Raw genomic sequence first — 22,045 nt, 5'->3', positions numbered from 1 at the left:
CAGCCTGGGAGGCGCCGTACTTCGATAAGACCGGGACCTGGATCGGGGCGGGGGCGCACTCGGACCCGCCGCGGCGACGCGCCTACCTCTTGTCAGAAAGGCCGGACCTGGCCCGCAGGGTGGCGAGGGGCGTTCATACCGGCAGCTCCACGGGGCCGTCGCGGTTCGACTGCTTGGCGGCCGCAGCTCCACCGCCGGTTCCGGGGAGGGGGCCGGGGGGGCGGGAGGGAGGAGGGGCGCGGCGAGGGCTCCAGTGGTTGTTACGGGTGACGGAGTGGGCGGGGCCGGGCGCCGGGAGGGGCGCGCGTGCGCAGCCGCGGCCTAGGGAGCCGGCGATGGTTGCTAAGGAAGGGGAGGGGGAGGACAATCTGGGCCCAAACTGCGCAGGCGCAAGCTCCAGATCCGCGGGCGTGGGAGGAGCTTGGAGAAGGCGCCGGCCCGGAAGCTCCACTGGTTGTGCCCGAGGTCCTCGTGGCCCCTCCCAGTTCTGCGTCAATGGTTGGGGGGAGGGAACGGGGCGGGGATTCGCGAGTAGCGGGCGGAGGCCGAGTGAGACCGGGGTGCTGGGACGGTGCAGGGGAGGGGTTCCGCTGAGCGGGAAAAGGGAAGTCTGCGGGAAGTCAAAACCACCCCGACCCTCCGGCCGGTCTGCTGCTCTGAGGCCCGCCTCTGGTCGTCCTGGCAGCTGCCCCGGTTCTTCCTCATTTTGGTTGACTCTTCAGGAGCGGCAGCCTCTTCGCGCGCAGTGCTCCGACCGCATTGTCGCCGAGTAATGGGGAAGAGGCGGACCCCGGGTGGAGCCCAGCGGCATCCTTATCTACACATCCAGACGGCTCTAGTTTCGGGCCGAGGGCTCGAACTGAAGACAGGAGCCCGGGGTCTGTCTTACAGAAATGAGGGGGCCTCGGCGGGGCTGCTAACTAGCTCCCGAATTTCAGCAGGAAAGCGCAGTCCAGCTCCAAGTTTCAATCCTAAGTGGGCACCACTGAGACATTTTGGGGTCCTTACGTGGAGCTCATTACTAGAAAGGGGCACCTTGGGTGTCCACCCAGACAGCAAAGCTGGTTTTACAACCAACATGCAATTGCACCGTCCATGTCACTGTTGTTCCATTCACATTAGTCACCCTGGGTGGCTGGACATTTCATGCTGCCCTTGGATGGAACGTTTTTAGACCTGTTGAGGAATTTCCATCAGAGCCAGTTTACCAGACACACAAGCAAATCATTCATGGCCCCATCACCCCTGTGTTCCACCTCAAACCATCATTTTCCAGCTTGGTCACCCATATTATTCACTATACTCAGTCTAACTGGCTTTTTGCCTGTTTGTAGAAATCCCCTCCACCTTCAAAAGAAGCTTTAAGGCCTTTCTGACAAGAGGTAGATTACAGGCTCATGCCCGAAATCCCAGCACTTTGGGAGGCTGAGGCGGGCAGATCACCTGAGGTCAGGAGTTTGAGACCAGCCTGGCCAACATGGAGAAACTTGGTTGCTGCTAAAAATACAAAAATTAGCTGGGTGTGGCGGCAGATGCCTATAATCCCAGCTACTCAAGCGGTTGAGGCAGGAGAATCACTTGAATCTGGGAGGCCGAGGTTGCAGTGAGCCGAGATGGGGCCACTGCACTCCAGCCTGGGCAACAGAGCAAGACTCCGTCTCAAAAAAAAAAAAAAAATTGGCCTGATCTGTATTTACAGGAAATACAGAATAAAGGAACATACTAAATGGGACCATGAAAAACAGCTGGCAAAGTACAGACTGCAGGAAATACTACAAGACAATTATATTCTCTTTTTTTCTTTTTTCTTTTTTTTTTTTTGAGACGGAGTTTCGCTCTTGTTACCCAGGCTGGAGTGCAATGGCATGATTTCGGCTCACCACAACCCCTCCGCCTCCTGGGTTCAGGCAATTCTCCTGCCTCAGCCTCCTGAGCAGCTGGGATTACAGGCACCCGCCACCATGCCCCGCTAATTTTTGTATTTTTAGTAGAGACGGGGTTTCACCATGTTGACCAGGATGGTCTTGATCTCTTGACCTCGTGATCCACCCACCTCGGCCTCCCAAAGTACTGGGATTACAGGCTTGAGCCACCGCGCCCGGTCCCCCCGCTTTTTTTTTTAAAGATAGAATCTTGCTGTCTCACTGTGTCACCCAGGCTGGAGTGCAATGGCGTGATCTCGGCTAACTGCAAGCTCTGCCTCCTGGGTTCAAGTGATTCTCCTGCCTCAGCCTCCTGAGTAGCTAGCATTACAGGAGTATGCCACCACGCCAGGCTAATTTGTGTTTTTAGTAGAGACGGGATTTCCCCATGTTGATCAGGCTGGTCTCGAACTCCTGACCTTGTGATCTGCCTACCTCAGCCTCCCAAAGTGCTGGGATTACAGGCACGAGCCATGGTTCCTGGCCCGCAGACCTCCTTCTTGCCTGGGGACTGGATTGCCTTTGTAGGACTAATATTGGCCACAAAATTAGAAATTATGGGTTAGGAGTCATGTAGCTGAAGGCAACAAGATTCTGACCATCCCTCAACTGTTCCTAAGATCAGTGCTTCAGACCCTGCACTTGATGGAGCAGCTGGCACCACTCAGATCGATAAACTGGCCCTTCTGATCTTGTGACCCCCGATCCAGGAACTGACTCAGCACAAGAAGACAGCTTCAGCTCCCTGTGATTTCATTCCTGATCAATCAGCACTCCCGGCACAATGGCTTCCCCCCACCCACCAAGTTGCCCTTAAACACTCTGCTCCCTGAATGTTTGGGAAGACTGGTTTGAGTAATAGTAAAACTCCAGTCTCCTGCACAGCTGGCTCTGTGTGAATTACTCCTTCTCTATTGCAATTCTCCTGTCCTGATGAATCAGCTCTGGTCTAGGAAGCAGATAAGGTGAGCCCTTTGGGTGGTTATACGTCATCCTGATTATTTGTCAAAATGAGCAATCTTTTGTTACAATAAATGCTTTTTCATGAATGTATTGAGGCAAACAGTGAAGCCGTGTATTGGTTGACAGTCTAATACTCCTGAATGAGAATCTCCTGAATCAAATATTAAGTTATGTTGATCTAGAAGGTCTTAGGTCTCTGTCCTGATGCCTAAGCTGTGTGGATGCAGGTGGTCTTATTCCTCATGATCAGAAATGCAGGTAAGCCCTGAGATAGTCTGAACTCAGATCTCTTGCTGCATTGTAATCCCCAGGGTTGGAGGTCCCACCTGTGGGAGGTGTTTGGATCATCAGGGCAGATCCCTCATGAGCGGCTTGGGCCACCTCCTTGGTCATAAGTAACCTCTAATTTCACACAAGATCTGCTCACTTAAAAATAGGTGACACCTCCCCTACTCTCTGGAACCTTCTCCAGCTTTCACCACATGACCCGCCTGTGTCCCCTTCCCTCCTTCCAACAAGACTAATACCTCCCTGAGGCTTCACCAGAAGCTAAGCAGATGCCAGTGCCATGCTTTCTGAACAGCCTGCAGAACCTCTTAAGTACTATTCGAATATATAATGATATTAAGAAATTATTGATTTCTTGTGGCTGGGTGCAGTGGCTCATACCTGTAATCCCAGCTGGGATTTGGGAAGCTGAGGTGGGCAGATTGCCTGAGGTCGGGAGTTCGAGACAGCCTGATCGACATGGAGAAACCCCGTCTTTACTAAAAATACAAAATTAGCTGGGAGTGGTGGCACATGCCTGTAATCCCAGCTACTCAGGAGACTGAGGAAGGACAATTGCTTGAACCCAGGAGGCAGAGGTTGCAGTGAGCCAAGATCGTGTCACTGCACTCCAGCCTGGGCAGCAAGAGCAAATTTCTGTCTCAAAAAAAAAAAAAAAAAAAGAAAGAAATTATTTATTTCTCTTATCTCTTAAAAAGGCCAATTAAACCTCCTTTAGTTATAAATTACCCAGTCTCAAGTATTTCTTTATAGCAATTCGAGAATGGCCTAACACCGGCCCCTTCTGTGTTGCCACATTGCCATTATCACAATATGTCTCCCCCCCAGCCAGCAAGTTGGAGGAAAGGATGAAGAGCAAACCTGCTCCCCTGAAGAACGCTTCCTTGGAAATGATGTGCGTGTACAAACATGTGTGCACACACATGAGCACACATGCATACTTCCCATTGGCCAGAACTTGTCACATGAGCACACCCAAAAGCAAGGAAGGCTGGGAAATGTAGCCTGTGTGCCAAGTGACCACAAACCCAGCTACAAACTGTGAGTTCTGTTGCTATGAAAGAAGCACAGGATGGATATTGGTGGCAACTAACAGTCTCTCTCATTAAGGACATAATCAAACTATTAAAATATAATGGTGATGTGTGTTTGAAAAATTTTGAAAGAAAGAAAAAGAGAAAGAGGAAGGGAAGGAAGGAAGGAAGGAAGGAAGGAAGGAAGGAAGGAAGGAAGGAAGGAAGGAAGGAAAGGAAGGAAGGAAGGAAGGAAGGAAGGAAGGAAGGAAGGAAGGAAGGGAAGGGAAGGGAAGGAAGGAAGGGAAGGAAGGAAGGAAGGAAGGGAACGAAGGAAGGAAGGAAGGGAAGGAAGGGAACGAAGGAAGGAAGGAAGGAAGGAAGGAAGGGAAGGAAGGAAGGGAAGGAAGGAAGGAAGGAAGGGAACGAAGGAAGGAAGGGAAGGAAGGGAAGGAAGGAAGGAAGGAAGGAAGGAAGGAAGGAAGGAAGGAAGGAAGGAAAGGGAAGGGAAGGAAGGAAGGGAACAAAGGAAGGGAAGGAAGGGAACGAAGGAAGGAAGGAAGGGAGGGAGGGAGGGAGGGAGGGAGGGAGGGAGGGAAGGAAGGAAGGAAGGAAGGAAGGAAGGAAGGAAGGAAGGAAGGAAGGAAGGAAGGAAGGAAGGAAGGGAAGAAGGAAGAAAGAGAAAGATCACAGCACTGCACTCCAGCCTGGATGCCAGAGAGCGGCCATGTCTCCAGAAAAAAAAAAAAAAAGTGTTTGTGTTGCATGCTGTGTTCAAGTGGTGCTGTTCTCTAGGCTAATAGTGTCATCCACAAGCTGAACAGGGTGGAGTCAATGCCGTGCAAGGTAACAAGCAGTGAAGGCAGGTTGGCGGGACTGCAGCACTGCAGCAGGGAAGAGCAGGCTGCTGCCCTTGGCTTAGCAGCACACCTGTTTTTCTCAGACAGGCTCCCTTTAAAGTCGAATTACGAGAGTGGGCACTCTGAAACACCGCGGCAATGCCCCTTGCTTCCAGAGCATTTTTCTTAAAATGGAGTCTTGCTCTGTTGCCCAGCCTGGAGTGCAGTGTCACAATCTCAGTTCACAGCAGCCTCCGCCTTCTGGGTTCCAGTGATTCTCCTGTCTTAGTCTCCCAAGTAGCTGTGATTACAGGCCCTGTCGCCACACCCAGATAATTTTTCTATTTTTAGTAGAGACAGGTTTCTCCATGTTGGCCAGGCTGGTCTTGAATTCTTGACCTGATGATCCACCTGCCTTGGCCTCCCAAAGCGCTGGGATTACAGACGTGAGCCACCGTGCCTGCCGTCTTTTTTTTTTTTGAGCCAGAGTCTTGCTCTGTCACCCAGGCTGGAATGCAATAGTGCAATCTCTGCTCAGTGCAACCTCCACTTCCTGGGTTGAGGCAATTCTCCTGCATTAGCCTCCCAAGCAGCTGGGATTACAGGCGCCTGACACCATGTCTGGCTAATTTTTGTATTTTTAGTAGAGATGGGGTTTCTCCATGTTGGCCAGGCTGGTCTCAAACTCCTGAACTCAGGTGATCCACCCGCCTTGGCCTCTCAAAGTGCTGGGATTTCAGGTATGAGCCACTGCGCCCGGCCCAGAGCATTTTTATTAGTGAGCTCCACACCGGTCGTCACCTCTCACTTGGTGAATGGAAGCCTCCATGGGTGCCTCGTAAAGGCTTCACTTACCAGGTGCCCTTGGGAAGGCACAATACTGAGATGCAGGATTCCCAAGTCCATAGCAAGACACTGTGGCTTGCTCAGCCAAGCCCCCATTAGGAGCCTGCAACTGAAGCTGCGTTCCACTCAGCTGCCCTGGGCTGACCTCAGGACACAGTATCAGCTGCCTGATCACACTGTATAAGCAGCAGTGGGTGGACAGAGGCTTCACGGCAGGGCACATCTCCCCTGCAGGATTAACCTGGTTCCTCGGGCCATATCTTCTCCTTTGCTCTTAGCACAATATTAACAGTCACTGAAATTTTGTCTTCCAGAGCCCAGGCTCTTTTCCACCATAACAAAAGAAGCATGGGAACTTGTGGCATAAGCAGACTGGAGCCAGGCACCGTGGCTCACGCCTGTCATCCTAGCATTTTGAGGGGGAGGCAGGAGGATCGCTTGAGCCCAGGAGTTCCAGAACAGCCTGGAGAACATAGTGAGACCTTGTCTCTACAAAAAAATAAAAATAAAAATTAGCTGGGTGTAGTGGTACACGCCTGTGGTCCCAGCTGTTCGGGGATCCTCGAGTGGGAGGATCACATGGGCTCAGGAGTTTGAGGCTGCAGTGAGTCATGAATGCACCACTGCACTCCAGCCTGGGCAACATAGTGAGACTCTGTCTGAAAAAAAAGGAGGATTGGGGGTATAGTTTGGGGGAGTGTCACTCCAGGAAAGACAGTGGAAGGCTAGTGACAATCTTAACCAAAATTTCAGCCTCCTTTGCTACTATAGCAAAAGAAACCAGGGATAATGCTGAATAATCCCCTTTAAACACTGCTGAGAGTCAGGGCCAGCTAATTACCTAGGCTGTGCCAAGAGACCCAGTGGCACTTACTTCTTACTTTCTGGTGGCCTTATACATCCTGGCATTTGTGATTCACTTCAGTCAGGTTACAGGGACCTATCAGAGCCCATGCTGGAGAGTTGTGTTTAATGCAGAATTGCCCAGGTGCAATGGCTCACACCTGTAATTCCAGCAATTTGGGAGGCCGAGGCAGGTGGATCACTTGAGGTCAGGAGTTCAAGACCAGCCTGGTCAACATGGTGAAACCCCGTCTCTACTAAAAATACTAATATTAGTCAGGCGTGGTGGTATGCACCTGTAATCCCAGCTACGTGGGAGGCTGAAACAGGAGAATCCCTTGCAACCAGGAGGTGGAGATTCCAGTGAGCCGAGATCACGCCTCTGCATTCCAGCCTGGGCGACAGAGCCAGACTCTGGCTCAAAAAAAAAAAAAAAAAAAGTATATAGAATAAAGGCCTAAAAAAGGAAGAGACCACTTTGGCATTTGGTGGTAAAGAGTTAAAGACAGACTTGCAAGGCATGACTGATTCTCCTGACATGGGCCATCCGGCAAAGTTTCCAGCCTGGAAAAGTACAGAAAATGTAGGTTACCCTATAGGCACAATTTTCTAATTGAGCCCTGGCAATAATCCAGTGGCCTTTAGCTAACACATTGCATCATTCCCAACCTGGGAAAACTTCAGGCCAAGAAGTCAGGTCTGCAAAAGTTATCATCCAGCCTTCAATAGTTCTAAAATATGTCCTTTCAGTCTGGAGAGGCAAAGTCCCTATAACTCATTGGTTTATCTGCCTGAGAGGCTTGCTTCCTTCAGGACGCCCTTCACACTCCTAGCGGAATTCTCTCTCAAAAACACAAACTCACTCCCTTGTTCAAAAAGTGCATTGATTATCGAATTAAGTTTAAACTTCAAAGCCTCTCAATCAAGATCCTCTATAAATCTTGACCCCAACTTCCCTTTGTCCAGAATGATTTTATATTCATCTCCACTCCATTCATTTATTTATTCATTCTTTTGTGGATTCAACAAACATTTATTCAGCACCTTAATGTACCCCGAACGTAGTGACCACCGGAGTATAGGAAGATCCACTGCAGCCGGGGCGGTGGCTCACACCTGGAATCCCAGCACTTTGGGAGGCTGAGGCGGGTGGATCACCTGAGGTCAGGAGTTTGAGACCAGGCTGGCCAACACGGTGAAAGCCCATCTCTACTAAAAACACAAAAATTAGCCAGGCGTGGTAGCAGGGGCCTGTAATCCCAGCTGCTTGGGAGGTTGAGGCTGGAGAATCACTTGAACATGGGAGGTGGAGTTGCAGTTAGCCGAGATCATGCCATTGCACTCCAGCCTGGGCAACAGAGCAAAATTCTGTCTCAAAAACAAACAAACAAAAAATAAAAATTAGCTTGCCTTGGTAACACGCTTGTCATCTCAGCTACTCAGGAGGCTGAGGCACGAGGATCACTTGAACCTGGTAGGTGGAGGTTGCAGTGAGCCGAGATCATGCCACTGCACTCCAGCCTGGGTGACAGAGAAAAACTCTGTCTCGAAAATAAATAAACAAATAAAAATAAAAACTAATTAATTAGTCAAGTAAAAAACATATCCCCCATCCCATGGACAGAACTAAAGCATCCTCGGGATGATGCTCTCACCACCCCTCCACCCCCCACCGGCACCTTTAGATAGCACTGCCCCTGTGTTACCAGGCAAGCACGTCAAGTCCAGGGAAGCAGCCAGCTTAGGCACCAAGTTCTGCAGCAGGAAGCGTAGCCTGCATCTGATGAGATTTAGGGTGACAAAGGAGCGCCCCAAGCCTTTCAGCTTCCCACTCAGAGAAATAAAAATAGCCAACCCAATCATACTTCTGGCTTGTTTCACAAAATACAGTCCTTGCTTCACCGACGTGGACGCAGCTGCATGGCACTTCCTTTCCTTTGCCGGATCAGGACTTAGGTTTGCAAGTCCAGCAATGAGTCCCCCGGCTGCGCAGCTGCGTGTGGGTCACACAGCTGGAGGGGAGGCGGGGCTTGCTGCCTTTAATTGACCCCCAGGAAGAAATGTAGTGCTAATGGGGATAGACCAGAGCCACTTAACAAGGAGGAACTGAGTGAAGAATAAACAGTGAGGGCTGGGCTGGGTGGCTAACACCTGTAATCCCAGAGCTTTGGGAGGCTCACCTGAGGTCGGGAGCTCGAGACCAGCCTGACCAACATGGAGAAACCCCGTCTCTACTAAAAATACATTGTGGCACATGCCTGTAATCCCAGCTACTCAGAAGGCTGAGGCAGGAGAATCGCTTGAATCCGGGAGGTGGTGGTTGTGGTGAGCCGAGATAGCCATTGCCCTCCAGCATGAGCAACAAGAATGAAACTCCGTCTTAAAAAAAATTTAAAAATAAATAAACAGTTGAGCAGCCTCAATACATTTAGTTAAAGCAATTGTCTTAAGGCTGACTATGGAAAAGAAAACTCTCCTCCACCTTCTTCACCTGCGCACAGAACTGAAGACACACAGGGTGATCAGAGGCCAGAGCTCTCCCACTTCCTCCTTGATGTGGGTTAAAGAAGGACCATTCAGACCCCCAAATCTCCTGTTTCACCACGAGATTCCAACTCAGAGGGATTCAGTTCAGTGCTTTATTTGGGATGCATCCCATCACCAGGCATCCCACAGCTCTGCCCCGGAAGGTTCTGTAGACAGTGTCACCTCCAGCTGAGAACTGCACATGTGCTCACTTCACACTGCTCTGAAAATTCCACCTCTCATCCCTCCCCACGTTGGCAGGGGCTGTGTGTCTGACTGAGCCACCTTAGTAGCCCAAAGCAAGCTTTTAGGGTTTTTCTCCTCCAAAGAAAAAAAAAATTCTTTAATTGGATGTTGATGGAATTTGATGTCAGAAAATCTCACTGGGTTGTTAAGCTTGGAGGAGAAAATGTGATGAAAACACTCAGTAAATGGTTAGGTTCTATGGAAATGCGTCCACTACCAGGCATCCTGCAGCCCTGCCTCCGGAATGTTCTGTACACATAGATTCTTGTGATCGTCCCGCCTACCCCTCTAGTTGGTTGCCAGCAGCGTCATCTATATTTAGATAAATCCTTCCCCATCTTAAATTTCTCCCAACAGAAAAACAATATGAAAAGTGTTCAAAAGACCAATATGAAAATATGATTAAAAGACCAATGCTCATTTGTACGGCTCTTGGCAGAGACAGGCTGAAAGAATACAAAGAATTTTCTTGGCAAACCATCGTCTATAATTATGAGCTACATAAGCTAAATGGACTCCAAGGGGCTGGGGGTGCACGGGGAGATGGTCATCTGGCTTAGCTGGACACAACAGTCTCGGACACCCCTTGACGTTCAGAAAGCTCACTCGACTTTAAAATGTTCAAGTGTGGCCAAGCGCGGTGGTTCACACCTGTAATCTCAGCACCTTGGGAGGCCGAGGCAGGTGGATCACCTGAGGTTGGGAGTTCAAGACCAGTCTGACCAACATGGAGAAACCCTGTCTCTACTAAAAATACAAAATTAGCCAGGCATGGTGGCACGTACCTGTAATCCCAGCTACTCGGGAGGCTGGGGCAGGAGAATTGCTTGAATCCAGGAGGCAGACATTGCAGTGAACCGAGATGGAGCCACCGCACTGCAAGAGCGAAACTCCATCTTAAAAAAATAAAATAAAATGAGGCCGGGTGCGGTGGCTAACGCGTGTAATCTCAGCACTTCAGGAGGCCGAGATGGGTGGATCATGAGGTCAGGCGTTTGAGAACAGCCAACATTAGCTGGGCATGGTGGCACATGCCTGTAGTTCCAGCTACTTGGGAGGCTGAAGCAGGAGAATGGCTTGAACCTGGAAGGCGGAGGTTGCAGTGAGCTGAGATCATGCCACTGCACTCCAGCCTGGTGACAGAGCAAGACTTCATCTCAAAAAAATAAAATAAAATAGACAAGAAAATAAAAAATAAAAATACAAAATTAGCAGAGCCTGGTGGCACACACCTGTAGCCCCAGCTACTCAGGAGGCTGAGGCAGGAGAATCACTTGAACCTGCGAGGTGAATGTTGTAGTGAGCCAAGATCACGCTCCCACATTCTAACCTGGGCAACAGAACAAGACTGTCTCAGAAGAAAACATAATAAAAATAAAATAAAATACTCAAGTGTGAATGCATGACTTGTCTTAAAGGGCACTGTGCCTGCCGGCTCTGCACCCCCACCCACCCCTGTGGCCTCTGGCAGGCTCTGTGCTTGTGCTAAGATGTGACCCCAGCTGCCTACAGGACATTAGCGGGTAGCTCCAGTGCACCTCAGAAGGCACAACCACACTGACGCAAAACAAAGAGCCTGGGTGACCTTCCTCCATACCCCTAGAAGTAAACGGTACAACGCTGAACTTTTCACCATACAAGGCTCAGGACGCACCCACGGTTGACGCACTGTTGCAAGAAATTTCCATGAACTGGGTGGCTGAGGGCAACAGAAATTCATTTTCTCACTGTTCTGGAAGCCATGTGCTCTGGAGGGGAAATCAAGGTGTTGGCAGAGCCACGCTCCTTTCTGCAGCTCTGGGAAGGTCCTTTCTGGCTTCTTCTGGCTGCTGGTTGCCCTAGGTCTTCCTTTGGCTTGTGGCCACTTCCCGCCAATCTCCACTTCCACCTTCTCCCCTGTGCATCTCCATGTGTTAAATCTCTCTCCTTTCTCTTATGAGGCCACTAGAATGAGATCACCGTGGATTTCCAGTTCATCATAAACCCACGATGAGCTCTCTCAGTTTCCTTAGCTTAATGACATCTGTTAAAACACAATTTTTTGTTTTTTGAGACAGTCTTGCTCTGTTGCCCAGGCTGGAGTGCAGTGGCGAAATCTCGACTCACTGCAACCTCTGCCTCCTGGGTTCAAGTGATTCTCCTGCCTCAGTCTCCCGGGTAGCTGGGACTACAGGTGTGCACCACCATGCCCAGTTAATTTTTGTATTTATAGTAGAGACGGGGTTTCACCATGTTGGCCAGGATGCTCTGGATCTCTTTACCTTGTGATCCGTCCACCTCAGCCTCCCAAAATGCTGGGATTACAGGCGTGAGCCGCCACGCCCGGCTAAAAACACAATTTTACAAATGAAATTGCATTTCCAAGTACCAGAAGTTAGGACTTGGACACATCTTTGGGGAGCTACATTCAACCCTCTACAGCTGGTTAGAAAACAAACTCCTTGGCTGAGTGGGGTGGCTCACTCCTATAATCCCAGCACTCTGAGAGGCAGAGGCAGGCAGATTACCTAAGGTTGGGAGTTAGAGACCAGCCCAGTCCACATGGTGAAACCCCATTTCTACTAAAAATACAAAAATTAGCCAGGTATGGTGGCAGATGCCTGTAATCCCAGCTACTTGGGAGGCTGAGGCAGGAGAATCACTTGGACCTGGGAGGAAGAGGTTGCAGTGAACCGAGATTGCGCCACTGCACTCCAGCCTGGGTGACAGAGTGAGACTTCATTTTAAAAAAAAGAAAAAGGAAAACAAACCCCTTGCAACCATAAAAAGGAAGGAGTTCATGTCCTTTGCAGGGACATGGATGAAGCTAGAAGCCATCATCCTCAGTATACCAACACAGGAACAGAAAACCAATCACCACATGTTCTCACTCACATGTGGGAGTTGAACAATGAGAACATGTGGACACAGGGAGGGGAACATCACACACCAGGGCCTGTTGGTGGTGGGGCGGTGAGGGGAGGGACATCACACACCAGGGCCTATTGGTGGTGGGGGGCGAGGGGAGGGAACTTAGAGGATAGGTCAATAGGTGCCAGCAAACCACCATGACGCAAATATACCTATGTAACGAACCTGCACATTCTGCACATATATCTCATTTGTTTTTGAAGGAGAAGAAATGAAGAGAAAAAAAGGAAAGAAAAGAAACCCCTGTCGGAGGAAGGGAAGCACCCCTGTTCACTCTCCTGCCAGTGGTATCAGCCTTGTCAAGCGCAGAGCAGTTAAAAAGGCACCTGCACCCCACAGGGTCAGCCTCCTGGACCCCGAGGGTGCCCACCCCTGCCTGACTCACCCACTGCTATTGCCTGCAAAGCAGGTGACACTAAGGGAAGGGCAAGGCTGGCCTGCTCATCACGTGGTAGACTCTGAGCTTTGGGAAACCAGAGAACAAAGGATGTTGCTGTCCTTGGCAGGGCTGGCTTGTTCCGAGGTCCCTGTGCACCTGGAGAAGAGCTTGACCTGGCTCACGTGGCACACTCAGGCACACAGAGGGCTTCTTGGGAACCAGCCTCTGAGCAATTCCAGGAGTATGCAAGGAACTGCTATGATGCCGACAGCCTGAGCTTATTCCACACCCAGGGAGATGACGCACAAGGACGTCTGGGTGTTTAACCCCACACATCATTCAGAATTAGGAGCCAGCTCACAGTTCCTGTCTCCCCACAGGATGTCTCAATTCAGGGCCTATTTAATTCAGTTTCAGTTTCCTTGAAGAACGAACATAGTTCTCTCTATTTTCTACCGATTGCATTGGGCCCAGGCCCTGTGCTAGGCATTTAACAAACATCACCATGATCTTCGTCGCAGCCCATTTTGCCCATGGGGACACCAAAGTAAAGAGAGGGTAAGTGACTTTCAGAGTAGAGAATCCAAATCCAACATGCTGACCCCAGTGTCCACGGAGCTCTTCCTATCAAATTCCCATTCCTTCTTTTTTTAAAAAAAAAAATAGAATCTCGCTCTGTCACCCAGGCTGGAGTGTAACAGCACAATCTCAACTCATCACAATCTCCAACTCCCAGGTTTAAGTGTTTCTCCTGCCTCAGCCTCTCAAGTAGCTGGGATTACATGCACATGCCACCATGCCTGGCTAATTTCTGTATTTTTGTAGATGGGGTTTCACCATGTTGGCCAGGCTAGTCTCAAGCTCCTAACCTCTGGTGATTTGCCTGCCTGGGCCTCCCAAAGTGCTGGGATTACAGGCGTGAGCCGGCACACCCAGCTCTGTTCCTTCTGTTGAACTCAGTTCTTCAGTTTTTGGCTTGTTGTTCTTCCTTCCGGGTCATCAGTTTCAAGATTAGTACATCCTGGTGTCATGGTGAAAAGCCCATTGCTGGCAAGCGCATAAGGTGGGTGGGGTGACTGAGGCCTCCAACACAGGAAGGCCTGAGTGAATGCCGGACAGAGTTAGGTGCTGTGTGTCCTGGGATACCCTGCCAAGCAGGCAAACCACAGACATATTTGGCTCTAAAATATTTCCATATGGTCCCTGTGTAGCAGTTCAATTGGCTTGACTCATGCATTCTTTAAATAGCAAGTGGCAATAACCTGTATGATTCTTAGTGTTCCATGTATTCTTCTACCCGTTTATTGTTCTAAGATGTATGGCATAGCTCCTGAGTGCCTTGTGCATGACATAATTGGGGTAAGGAAGAAAAGACCCTGCAACTTTGGAATCTAAGGATTACGTTAAAATTTCAGAATGCTGAATGAATTGAAAGGTGCCCTTCATTGGTGAAAATAATAGGAAGAGTTTTTTATTTTTCTTTTCTGTCTTTAAATCTACTTATCCTCTCTGGGTGCAGTGGCTCATACCTGTAATCCCAGCACTTTGGGAGGCCAATGGATCATTTGAGATCAGGAGTTCGAGACCAGCCTGGCCAACATGGTGAAACTCAGTCTCTACGAAAAATACAAAAAATAAGCCAGACATGGTGGTGTGTGCCTGTAGTCTCAGCTGCTCGGGAGGCTGAGGCAGGAGAATCACTTGAACACGGGAGGCGGAGGTTGCAGTGAGCAGAGATCACGCCACTGCACACCAGCCTGGGGGACAGAGCGAGACTCGGTCTCAAAAAAAAAAAATAATAATAACAATAAATCCACTTATTCTTATGTTCAGCAGCCAAGCTGCTAGGTCAATTCGGATCTCCATATAAAGTAAAGCTTATTCTCTGATGGAAGACATCAGATGCCCCACCTTAATTTCTGCGTCACTTGCTTTAAACAGTTAGGCGACTGTACAACATGCTGAAAGGGATCAGTGGTTTCTCCTGCAGCCAGTTCCAACCTGCTGAAAGGAGCACTGAGGAAATGCATGAACTCAGTAAACCTGAGCTGCCTCCAACAGCCTCACTCACTCCAGCCTCCAAATTTGCAATGCTGGAATGTGAGTCACCTTTAAGATCACTTCATTTGTCTTGGCCAACCCCTTAAATATTTAAGTCGACATCAAATAATGTCTGATAAAACCTTAATGCTTTTCTCGGCAAAGGACAAAACTTAATTTTGAGCCACTACAGCTGAAGAAAGGGACATTATTGACCAAGACAGGGGCCCCAGTTCAGCAGTTTGCCTCCCGTGACCCAGTGACGCACAGCTAAGGAAATGTGGGCCTCGTGACTACCAGGTGGGGCCTGTTTGGTTTCTGACATTCCCAGAGAACAATATCCTGAAGCAGAAACAAGATGTGGTTTCCGATTTTTTTTTTTTTTTTTGAGACAAGGTCTCACTTTGTCACCCAGGCTGGAACGCAGTGGCATGATCACAGCTCACTGCAGACTCGACCTCCTGGGCGCAAATGATCCACCCCACTCAGTTCCACAAGTGGCTGAGACTATAGGTGCAAGCCACCATGCCTGGCTAGTTTTCATATTTTTTGTAGAGACAGTGTCTTGCCATGTTGCCAAGGCTGGTCTCCAACTCCTGCGCTCAAGTGATCCTTGAGCCTCCCAAACTGTTAGGATTATAGGTGTGAGCCACCACCCCTGGCCAAGACATGGTTTTTGTTTGTGTGTAGGCTATGATTATTTTCCACAAGGAACAGAAGATTTCATAGAGGAACCCACCCACGTGGCTCTTGTCAAAATCCTCAGTGGGGCTTCGAAACACAGCAAGGATAATATTTAAATGTTTTTATATCAATGAAAATTTTAAAATTATAAAATAATATGCCATAGAGGACACACAGATTGTCTACATGGCATCTGTCTCGCCACATCTTCCTTCCCAAGGCCCTGACTTTATTCAGGCATCCACCCCACTCCACGTGCCGGGGAGGCCAGCCCCTGCCAAGCCAGCAAGTGGACCTGATTCTGACGCATCCCCCTGCCAGGAACTGACTTCAGAGTGGGCCTGGGTGGCTGGGTGTGGTGGCTCACACCTGTAATCCCAACACTTTGGGAGGCCAAGGTGGGCGGACAGCTTGAGCCAAGGAGTTTAAGACCTGGGCTACATGGTAAGACCTCTGTGTCTACAGAAAAATACAAAGAAAATAGCCAGATGTGGTGGTGTGTGCCTGTGGTCCCAGCTACACAGGAGGCTGACATGGGAGCATCACTTGAACCCAGAAGACAGAGGTTGCAGTGAGCCAAGATCTCACCACTGCACTCCAGCCTGGGCAACACAGTGACACTCCATCTTAAAAAAAAAAAAAAGTGGCCTGGGACCCAGTTCAAGGGGTTCTGGAAGGGTTCCCACAATCTTAAAAAGGTAACACCAAAAAAGAAAGCCCCTGTTTCTGTGTCTGGATGCTGTGTGATTTCTGGGCTGCTGCAGCCATGCTGTGCCCATGAGAAGAGGCCACCTGTGATGGAGGAGATGCGGGGACGGCAGAGCGCAGAGGTGGGAAGACCAAAGAGGGCCTTGGGTGGTGTTGCTGCTCTGGCCGGGCCCAGGCCCTCCTTCTGCTAGCCTTCAGTCATGTGTACTTAGGGTGAGTCAGGGTTATCTGTTTGTGGTAGCTACAAGCAACAAGAGCACATGCTCATTTTAGAAATACGTCTAATAAAGAAATGCATAAGGAAGAAAATAGGGTTGGCATGGTGGCTCATGCCTGTAATCCCAACACTTTGGGAGACAAAGGCAGGAGGACTGCTCCTATGTTACCCAAGAGTTCAAGACCAGCCTGGGCAACATAGTGAGAGCTCGTTTCTACAAAAAATAAAAAATTAGCTGGATGTGGTGGTGCACACTTGTAGTCCTAGCTACTCAGGAGGCTGAGGGAGGAGGATCACTTGAACACAGGAGGTAGAGGCTGCAGTGAGCCGAGACTGTGTCACTGCACTGAGCCTGGGTGACAGAGTGAGACTCTGCCTCAAAAAAAAAAGGAAGAGAGAAGAAAATAAAAATCACCAATAATCACACTATCCAATAATAATCACAATTTATGTTTTCTTGCCTGCCCATCTCTCTTAAACAACTGATTTGGTGGCACTAATTGCAACATATAATGTGACAACAGAAGCAATCCACCTACTGTGTGTAAAAAAATCAGATATCACAACTATTGAAGGCAGAAAGCAAATAGCTCCCAGAATCCCATCCCCTGAGTGGTGGACTCAGCGACCTGTCTTCTATTCTGGGAATGTTTGCCCCAGTGTATCAGTGTTTTCCAATGTGTGGGCTGCTTCTGACTAATGCACGTTTACACAGCCTTTTAAATTCAGATGAGTAAACGGTGGTGTTCCTCAGGCTTAGCTGAATGTCCAGGCTCTGAGAGCTGGAAGACAAGAGGAGCAGAAAGGACGGGGAAAGGAGGGTCTGCTCTTTTCTGCAGGCAATGTTGGCCTGGGCAAAGTAACAAAGCAGGGAGAGCCTAGGCTTTGAGCACAAAGGATCTGAGTTCGAGTTCCCAATTCACCGTTTAAGGCTGTGTGGCATTGGGCAGGCCCCTTAACCACTCTCAGACCGTTTCCTCATCTGTAAAATGAGAATAATGCCTAACAGAGTAGTAAAGGTGAAAGACAGTGCACATGGGCTGGGCACCGTGGCTCATGCCTGTAATCCCAGCACTTCGGGAGGCTGAGGTTGGTAAACCACCTGAGGTCAGGAGTTCAAGACCAGCCTGGCCAACATGATGAAGCCCTGTCTCTACTAAAAATACAAAATTTAGCTGGGTGTGGCGGTGCACACCTGTAATCCCAGCTACTCAGGAGGCTGAGGCAGGAGAAGTGCTTGAACCTGGGAGGTGGAGGTTGTGGTGAGCCGAATTGTGCCACTGCACTCCAGCCTGGGTGACAGAGTGAGACTCTGTCTCCAAAAAAAAAAAAAGGATAGTGTACATGGTATGGCCTCAATAAATAGTGGCCATTATTCAAAATATTTGCCAACTTCCTGAATCTTTTTCTGCCTCTCCTACGACCTCTCCACAGCTCTTTGGTCCCCTGTTGTCCCTGCTCTGTCTGCAATAGCCAGGGGGTTCTTAGCTGCAGACAGCAGGATCCAGCCTAACCAATTCAAGCCAGAAGGGCTTTAGGAAGCGTTAGAGAGAGATCAAGTAACTGGCAGGAGGGCCAGAGATACAGGCACTAGGCAGGCTTCCAGGAACAACCAGCTCTCAGGATCGCACTGAAGAACTGGCTCACCAACGGAGCTGCCACCTCACCTGGGTGAGGCAGCTGCCAAGTCAGGATGCTGCGGCCTTGGTTCCTGCCTCCAGAGCCAAGCTCCGTCTGCCACAACCCACAACAACAAAACGATGCTCTGTTCCCTGCCTCTCTCTCACCTCAGTTCTGAGTCCAAGTCTCCGGCAAGGACGAGCAATTAGCTGAATCTCAGTTACATATCGGAGCCCCAGCAAGGCTGATATTTCTGTGTTGGAAAGGTGATGCTTACACTCAGAATATGGAGAGAAGGGGCCCGGCATGGTGGCTCACGCCTGTCATCTCAGCACTTTGGGAGGCCGAGACAGGTGGATCACCTGAGGTCAGGAGTTTGAGACCAGCCTGGACAACATGGTGAAACCCCATCTCTACTAGAAATACAAAAGTTAGCCAGGCGTGGTGGTAGGCCCCTGTAATCCCAGCTACTCAGGAGGCTGAGGCAGGAGAATCGCTTGAACCTGGGAGGCGGAAGTTACAGTGAGCTGAGATTGCACCACTGCAACAAAGTGAGATTCCCTGTCAAAAAAAAAAGAGAGAGAGTGATGTGGTCTCACTATGTTGCTCAGGCTGGTCTTTAACTCCTGAGCTCAAGTGATCTGTCCACCTTGTCCTCCCAAAATGCTGGGATTACAAGCGTGTACCACCACGCCTGGCCATGATTCACTTTTGTTTTTTTAAGATGGAGTTTCGCTCTTGTTACCCAGGCTGGAGTGCAATGGCGCGATCTCGGCTCACGGCAACCTCTGCCTCCTGGGTTCAGGCAATTCTCCTGCCTCAGCCTCCTGAGTAGCTGGGATTACAGGCACACGCCACCATGCCCAGCTAATTTTTTGTATTTTTAGTAGAGATGGGGTTTCACCATGTTGACCAGGATGGTCTTGATCTCTTGACTTCATGATCCACCCACCTCGGCCTCCCAAAGTTCTGGGATTACAGGCTTGAGCCACTGCGCCCGGCCCATGATTCACATTTTTAAGAAGATGCTTGTCAGTCTAATCTCCAAACAATGACATCTGAAGCAGTGTAAGAAATGAGCTGAAAATGTTTTCAGGGCAATCAAGGAAAGTATTTTTAGTCGGGGCAAATCCAGAATGAGGGTCAGGGTAGCCTGGGAAATGTCCCGAAGGTCAGATTCCTGAAGTTGCTCCTGATGTTCCAAGCTGCTGCCTTTTCTCTGGCACTGGATCAGAATGTATTTGCAAAGGCTCTAATTCTTCTCATAGTGACAGCTTTGGCAAGGGTGGGTGGAGCTGGTAGGTGTAAGCAGGTGGGTTTATGTAATCCAGGGATTATGTACACAATGGAAGTATGAACTGCTGGAGAGTAAGGGCCATTTGAGACAAGCCAGCCTGGTGCCCTCTCCTTATCAGTGAAAACATTAATTGCCTGCAATTAGAGATATTTCCCATTCACTCAGCATAAATTATTTCATCAAATACATACTCTTTTATTCTGTAGGTGGGTAAGATAAATATTGCTTCTCATCCTGCCAGAGAGCTTATTAGCTCCTTGACAACAGCCAGGTCTTCTCTTTCACAGGGATACCAGCTCCTTGGTGGTGTTCTTCCACCTAACCTTGTTTAATTTCACACCAATAAGACCAGGTGTGATTTGAAAGGCATCCTTCCAACTCCTGAAATGTATTCCTTCCAGGGTAGAACAGAATTTGGAATTCGCCCTTAATCCCTAAGGACAGGTGGCCTAACGATTGTCCAGACTGTATATTTTTTTTCTTTTCTGGGACGGAGTCTCACTCTGTTGCCCAAGCTGGAGTGCAGTGGTGCAATCTCCGCCCACTGCAACCTCTGCCCTGGGGTTCAAGCAATTCTTATGCCTCAGCCTCCTGAGTAGGACAGGCGCATGCCACCATGCCTAGCTAATTTTTTTTTTTTTTTAGCAGAGACAGGGTTTTGCCATGTTGCCCAGGCTGGTCTTGAGCTCCTGAGCTGAGGCAATCCAACCGTCTTAGCCTCCCAAAGTATTGGGATTACAGGCATGAGCCACTGCGCCCGGCCTGGACAGGCTGTATTTTTCTTCCTTCATCAGTGTGTGCAGAGGTTTGTTTTCCCAGATGTTAAGTGAGCTTTTGAGACCCTGCTTGGGAAGTCAGCAAAGCCAGGGCTTCCTTCATCCTGTTGAAGAAGGTGGGATGGTTTCTGGAAAGTACTAGCTATTTCTTTCCCATGCTGAGCCTCTTGGGATCACTTTGCCAGTCAAAGCCTGAGCTCCCTGCATAATCCGAGAGGAACGCGGTACAGAGGTGATGACAGACAGCAGCTTCCAAGTGCACCGCCCGCATGCGTGCCTGCCACGAACATCAGAACAATTACAGGAAGGAGGCTTTCAAAATGCATAATTATAACCTTGACTTAGGAAAGCGTGACCTTCTCTGGCTGGGGCCAAGGCTTTCCTTATATTAAGGGCACTCCTGGACCAGCAGCTGGAGTGCTCTGTACATTGGACGTGGAGGCATCTGGAATAATATTACATAGCAGAAGTATGTCCATTGCCCTTGGAATGTATGAGGCTCGGGGACAGTCGTCCACTGGGTGGAGACTAGGAGGCCTCATTAATGAGTCATCTTTGTTCCCTTTTCCATGCTTTATAATTAGGGTGACACACATTTTAGTTGGTCCGGGACAGATTCAAGCGATTCTCCTGGCTCAGCCTCCAGAGTAGCTGCCACCATGCCCAGCTAATTTTGTATTTTTAGTAGAGACGGGGTTTTTCCATGTTGGTCAGGCTGGCTGGTCTTGAACTCCCAACCTCAGGTGATCCGCCTGCCTTGGCCTCCCAAAGTTCTGGGATTACAGGCATGAGCCACTGTGCCAGGCCATGAAAGACTTCTTCCTTTCCTTTCTCCTCTCCTCTCCTGTTCTCTCCTCTCCTTTGATGGACTCTTGCTTAGTTGTCCAGGCTGGAGTGCAATGATGCAATCTCAGCTCACTGCAAGCTCCACCTCCTGGGTTCAAGTGATTCTCTGGCCTCAGCCTTCTGAGTAGCTGGGATTACAGGCGCCCACCATTAGGCCTAGATAATTTCTGTATTTTTATAGAGACAGAGTTTCACCAGGTTTGCCAGGCTGGTCTTGAACTCCTGACCTCAGGTGATCCAAGCTTCCCAAAGTGCTGGGATTTCAGGCGTTAGTCTCCGTGCCTGGTCATGAAAGAATTTCTTATCCCTCTGCTGCACCAAATGTTTCTTCCTGCAGGAGATGGCCAGGGTTAGTAGGGCTGGATTTTCTTGAGCAATTCGTTGGTGACAGACCAACTCCATGGGGAAAATTCTCATCTAAGGGTTGATCTGTGAAGTTACATAATAATTCCTCAGCCCTGTCTTAAAGCTTTAGGGCACATTGATTAGGCTGTCAAACATTCATTTGGCCTGTGAGAAAATAGCTTATTGTTCTCTTTTTAAAATACCAATCTCTTGGAAAGATGTTGATTAGGTTTCTATGTGCCCCCCAAAGGTGCCTCTGTGTAGAGCTTACCTCAGTTGCATTGTTTTGTTTTGTTTTGTTCTGTTTTTTTGAGACAGTCTTGCTCTGTCACCCAGGCTGGAGTGCAGTGGCGTGATCACAGGCATGTGTCACCATGCCTGGCTAATTTTTGTATTTTTAGTAGAGACGGGGTTTCACCATGTTGGCCAGGCTGGTCTCAAATTCCTGACCTCACGTGATCCTCCCGCCTCGTGATCCTCCCAAAGTGTTGAGATTACAGGCCTGAGCCAACATGCCCGGCTTTCTGTTGCATTTACTACAAGGAAAAAAGAAAGACGGAAAACTGTTGGGCAAATGGAACTCAACAAACACCAGGTAGCCAATTATGGCAAATGAAGAGGATGCCTACCATTTAATTTTGTAAATATGGGGTATCTCCCTGGAATAATGGTCCAAAAATCCTCCCACCCATGGCCCCAGCCCACTCTCACCTCTGCAGCAATGGATGAGATGGGAC

At 49.3% G+C, this 22,045-nt stretch overlaps 1 protein-coding gene and 1 long non-coding RNA gene across 7 annotated transcripts in view; both read right to left on the bottom strand.

Annotated features, from left to right (window-relative positions):
* Nucleotides 1-171, bottom strand: part of SEC14L1 (SEC14 like lipid binding 1) — a 93,191-nt gene extending 93,020 nt beyond the window's left edge. For all 6 annotated transcript variants that reach the window (XR_013536020.1, XM_035301882.3, XM_035301884.3 and 3 more), the window contains exon 1: nucleotides 87-171. The gene's annotated coding sequence lies outside the window, so the exon portion shown is untranslated. The remainder of the gene's footprint in view (nucleotides 1-86) is intronic.
* A 7,555-nt stretch (nucleotides 172-7,726) lies between these two features.
* On the bottom strand, nucleotides 7,727-10,385 carry LOC144582721 (uncharacterized). Its single transcript, XR_013536022.1, has 2 exons — nucleotides 10,272-10,385; nucleotides 7,727-9,093 (listed from the first exon to the last, which is right to left on the bottom strand). It is a non-coding gene; the product is annotated as an uncharacterized LOC144582721 (long non-coding RNA).
* Nucleotides 10,386-22,045: the final 11,660 nt, after the last annotated feature.

Source organism: Callithrix jacchus, chromosome 5, assembly GCF_049354715.1.
Source record: "Callithrix jacchus isolate 240 chromosome 5, calJac240_pri, whole genome shotgun sequence".
Classification (NCBI taxonomy): Eukaryota; Metazoa; Chordata; class Mammalia; order Primates; family Cebidae; genus Callithrix; species Callithrix jacchus.
Note: the sequence above shows the minus strand (reverse complement) of the source record. Positions and strands in the feature narration are given on the sequence as shown.